Source organism: Gymnogyps californianus, unplaced genomic scaffold (genome assembly GCF_018139145.2).
Source record: "Gymnogyps californianus isolate 813 unplaced genomic scaffold, ASM1813914v2 HiC_scaffold_170, whole genome shotgun sequence".
In the NCBI taxonomy this organism is placed as follows: domain Eukaryota; kingdom Metazoa; phylum Chordata; class Aves; order Accipitriformes; family Cathartidae; genus Gymnogyps; species Gymnogyps californianus.
In genome coordinates, this window is record NW_026114051.1 from 81,350 (window position 1) to 86,761 (window position 5,412).

Below are 5,412 nucleotides of genomic sequence, written 5' to 3' on the forward strand. Positions count from 1 at the left end.
AACGAGAGTAACTAAGCAAAACTGTAAAAATACTGATAACTGTTGCTTGAAAGGTATAAAATGCTTTACCGTGTGTTAACCATGTGCTAGCTTTGTGGAGTTACCACCTAGCACCCATCTCTGCGCAGACATGAAATAAACAAATATCTCGGCTCTGTGTGTTAATCGGCTTTTTTGCACACCGGGTGAAAGAATCCTGATTTTTGGGACAACATTTTGGCGACCCAGATGGGACGGCCATAAGGCCTTGCCCGGATCGTCTTGCGTCCCCGACAGCGGACCGGACCGGACTGAGCTCCAGCGCGCACCGACCTATTGATCGGGGACTCCTCCGGATTCCCTCCGAAGCCGGGGCGACAAGCGACTCAAAGGTGCAACGCCAACCAGAGATATTTGTATCAGGGTGAAAGGGGAATGAATCCTTGGATTGGTGAGTATAAAATTTAATTACAAATTCAATGACTCCCATGGAAGGTTAAAGGGTAAAGTCGCACGTAGACGCTCGGCAAGGGGTGCCGTAATTGACCAGGGGGGTCAGAGCCGAGTGCGCATAAAGTCGCCGGTGGGGCGCATAAAGTCGCACGTAGACGCTTGGCAAAGGGTGCCGTAATTGACCAGGGGGGTCAGAGCCGAGTGCGCATCAAGTCGCCAGGGGGCGCATAAAGTCGCACGTAGACGTTCGGCAAGGGTTGCCTTAATTGACCAGGGGGTCAGAACTGAGTGCGCATACTGACCAAGGGGGTCAGAGCGGTACTGACCAAGGGGGGTCAGAGAGGAAATTACTGACCAAAGCGGTCAGAGTGGTAATTACTGACCAAAGGGGTCAGAAGGGTAATTACCGACCAAGGGAGTCAAAGCCGGCAAATAGGTAAATTCGGTTAAAATGGGAGCAAGCCAATCCGTGATTCCTCCCTGTAGCCCTTTGGGGTGTATTTTGAAAAATTGGAATAAGTTTGGGGGAAATCTAATGACTAAAGATAAAATGAAAAGATATTGTAATCAATGGTGGCCAAATTATAAATTGGGTTATGATGAAGTCTGGCCAGAAAATGGATCGGTAAACTATAATACTATATGACAATTGATGTCGTTTTGCCGTTGGATGGGGAAATGCGACGACGTACCTTATGTTGATGCCTTTATGACTTTGTATAGAAAATCTGATATGCGGGAAAAATGTAAGCTAAAGACTGACCTAGTGATGTATACAGCTTCTGAGAAAAAGGAGAGCGGTTGTTGCATAGGCTGTGATGATAGAAAGACTGCAGGGGGAGAAGAGCAGAAAGATGTGCAACTGTTAGTCCCGACAGCCCCACCACTATACAAAAGCAGTGCTGGACAATTGCCAATCGATCCTAATTTACAATCGGGCAATGATAACTTTAGCCCCATTTCCAGCCGGACTAGAGGGCACGCTGAACCAGTTGTACAGGCTCCCCTGAGACAAGCAGTGGGACCGGAAAGACTGCTGGTTTTTATACATGTTCCGTTCACTACCTCTGAGCTGTTAAATTGGAAACAATCTGTTGGATCCTATAAGGGAAACCCTGACGGAGTACATCAACTATTAGAAACTATAATGTTAACACATAATCCCAACTGGGGAGATATACAGGCTTTGATAAATACGTGCTTTACAGCAGAGGAAAAGAGAATGGTGATTGAAAGGGCCAGGGAAGAAGGGGGAAGGAGAAACAGGCAAGAAGATTCTGAGGAGTTTCTGCCTACTAAAGGGACCCAGAATGGGATCCTAACAGGGGGGGAATGAGGGCTCAACTGAAGCAGTATCAGCAGCTGATACTATATGGGGTTCAGCATGGAGTGCCTAAATCGAAGAATGTGTCTAAGCTTTATGAGGTAAGGCAGGGTCCGGAGGAAAATCCATCTGCCTTTTACGAAAGGCTATGTGAGGTAGCTAGAAAATGGACAGACTTGAATCCGGATGATGAGGCAAATCAGAGGATGTTCAATATATGTTGTTTATTGGGTAGTCGACTCAGGATATAAGGAGAAAGTTGCAGAAAGTTGATGGAGCTGGGGGAATGTCAATCTCACAATTGATAGAGTATAAGGTTTATGACAATGGAGATGAGAGGGAAAGAAAAGAAAAACAGAACAAAATAAAGTTGCACGCATCTTTGCTGGCAGCGGCAATAAATGGAAATGATGTTGAAGGGAAGGGTAGAGGAAAAAGTAAAGGAAGAGGAGGATGCGGTGGAATAATGCAGGGAAGAGGTCCGCAAAACTGAACCCCTTTAGGGCTAAATCAGTGTGCGGTCTGTGAACAGGAGGGACACCGGAAGAATGAATGCCTGAAACGAGAGGGGCCAAAGGAACGGGATCATGCAGAAAATGCTAATCTTGTTAGAAGATTCAGACAATGAATGAAGGGGACCGGGGGAGAACATTAAAATCTTCCCAGCTGATCCCCTGGTTCCAGTTAAGCTGGGGAACGAGACCATAGATTTTTTTAATTGACAGTGGGGCTACTCATTCAGTAGTCACCACTTGTAAAGGACCTCTAAGTAAAGTAACTATACCTATTGTTGGGGCAAAGGGAAAAAGAACAGTAAGGCCATTTTTACAACCAATGGAATGCACAACTGGGGGAGCTAAATTAATTCATGAGTTTCTATACATGCCAGAATGCCCCCTACCTTTATTGGGGCGAGATTTATTATGCAAACTAAATGCACAAGTAACCTTTTCTAAGAATGCTGTACAGCTCCATATCCCACCTGAAACCGCCTGGAGAGCTCAGATCTGCTTGCTGACAGATGAAACATTGGAAGAAATTGAAGAGAATATTCCAGATGCTGTATTAAATGCAGTAATTCCCCTGGTATGGGCTTCAAAAAAAAAAAACCCAGTGGATGAACAGAGTCAAACACTCTTCGCTTTTTGAATGGGAGAATCCGACTACTGGAAGGAAAGGACAACTGTGTTGGACTGTTCTTCCCCAGGGATTTAAAAATAGTCCCACTTTGTTCGGTGAAGTACTGGCCAAAGAATTAGAACAATGGCGAACTAATAATGATAATGTTACTCTCTTACAGTATGTGGACGATATCTTAATTGGAGCAGATACAGAACAGACTTGTACAGAAGCCACAGTAAGCCTGCTAAACTTTCTGGGAATAGCCAGATTCTGCTGGATATGGATCCCCAATTTCGGACTTACAACCAAGCCCTTATACGCAGACACAAAGGGCCTTGTGGGGAGTTGTTAGAAGGGACTCCAGAGTGTCGGAGTAGTTTTGATGAAATTAAAAAAAACGATGGAAGCTCTCCTCAAGAAACTACATGAAGAAACTCACATGGGAGCCAATGCTATGATAAGCAGTGTTAAGAGATACGCTGTAGGGAAAAAATGCAGACAAATGCAGATATAATAGCAAAGAGATGAAACTTGTGTAAATGATCCCAAAATACAAAGAAAGCCGCCAGCAGGTGACGTAAAAAGAGGAATAACCCCTAGGGAATACTGGCAAATAGATTTCTCTGAATTACCAAATGTGGACAACATAAGTATCTACTTGTTCTAGTGGATACGTTTTCCGGATGGCCTGAGACTTTCCCTTGTCGCAACAATGGGGCTAGGGAAGTAATTAGGATATTACTAAAGGAAATAACCCCCCAGATAGCTAGAGTTGGACCATATGTCGTTAAAAGGGTTGGACAACAACGACTTTTGTTTAATCCATCATGGTCCCTCAAACGGGTAGAACTATCAATGCAGATTAATATCTCTGCAGTTAAACCAGCCTGTTCACCATTCGTAAGTGCGTCCTATACAGGATGGTTAGCGTGGTTACATGGGCGGTCTCTTACCCTTCCAAATCGAGTAAAAAGAAATGTAACTGATATCCTAGGGACAGGATTGGGAGTCTTAAACAGCATAGATATGAAATACTTGCAAACAAACTCAGTACAGCCACACATGATCTAAAAAAACTAGAACATCCATTGCAATCCTCCCTGTCAGCTTTAGGAACTCATCAATGGCTGTTGTCTGATATATTGCCTCAATGGGAAAGGGTTAATGAAAAGGACCACCAATTAATCATAGATGTACTTGGTATAGCCCAAAACAATATTTCTCTAGCTCTTAGTTGCATCCAAGCTCAACTGTGGGTGCAATATACAATAGCAGCAATTGTAAGAGAAGGTGAAGATGGCACCTTACCTACTGAAATTCGGAAAATAATCTGGGAAAAGGCAACTGCATTTGAAAGAGAATTCCAATCATGGTGGTATCTGGGCAATTTCACTCACAATCCTATCGATAACAAAGCCACGGCCTTTGTTGTAACCATACAGAATGCATCGGTAAAAACCATCTACCCGATCGTTGCGTTAGGCTTAAATCACAATGGGACTGTACTCTATCCACTAGAGCATAGAGTATGGGCACAACGAGACAATAACAAATGGCAGACTGTTGAAGTTGATGCATGTATGGTACGGGAACAACAGGGATTTATTTGCGAAAGTAATACCATCAAAGCTCAAGACATTTGTCTTGACACTGAGCAAAATGTTTGTCACTTCGAGATACATCCAAAAGAAATCCCTGGAACTGTACTCATATACATTGGGAAAGGATGTGTGTGTATAAGAACTCTATGTAATTTTATAGTTGTAGATAATATTACTGTCGGGATAAAAAATCACTCAAATACTTGCATTTGTAACTTTACTAACATTATAGGATGTGATTTCAACTATTCAGCTCCGGTTACGACTTATCAGCTAATACAATCCAATTATACTTTAGTTAAGGATCTATTGCTTACTCCCATTGGGATGGATCTCACACTGGTGAAAAAAATTTTTACAACATAATGATCTACGCCAGTTGCTGGAACGTGCCCGAGAAGAGGACAAAGGACTTGAATCACCGTTCACCATGACACAGAAGAGATACATCGTGTTTTGGACCGGGTGAAGAAAGATGGAGAACATAGGTGGTGGGAAGCCTTCCTTGGATGGTCACCCAAGACAACAGGCATTCTTAATCTCATGCTACACCCTGTTGTGATCTTGTTATTGCTAACATGTTTATGTTTACTGCTTATAATCATACTGTATTTTAAGGTTTGGCACATGATGAAGCAAATTGCTCTAATGCAATCACCCAGGGTATGCACGCTCATGACAGAGGGAGATAAATCCCTCAAACTTGAAAACTTCCCTATAAAGGACAGGGAAAAATTCCAGCGAGACTATGTCAATGGGAAGGAACCTATGAGCAGTTTTGGAAATTTTGAAATCTCCCAGAGACTGAAGTTTTAGAATGAAAATATCTAAGTGAGACTTATTTTAAATAAGAACTCTTTATCTAAGTCTCAAAGGGGGAATTGTTGGAGATATGCGAGAAACAAAAACAAAGGATGCTATTTAGTTAACGAG

General features: G+C 42.9%; 1 long non-coding RNA gene across 1 annotated transcript; it reads left to right on the forward strand.

Annotated features, from left to right (window-relative positions):
* The first annotated feature begins 270 nt into the window (after window positions 1–270).
* Window positions 271–4,373, forward strand: LOC127028071 (uncharacterized). Its single transcript, XR_007767925.1, has 2 exons — window positions 271–430; window positions 2,871–4,373. It is a non-coding gene; the product is annotated as an uncharacterized LOC127028071 (long non-coding RNA).
* The last annotated feature ends 1,039 nt before the right edge of the window (window positions 4,374–5,412 follow it).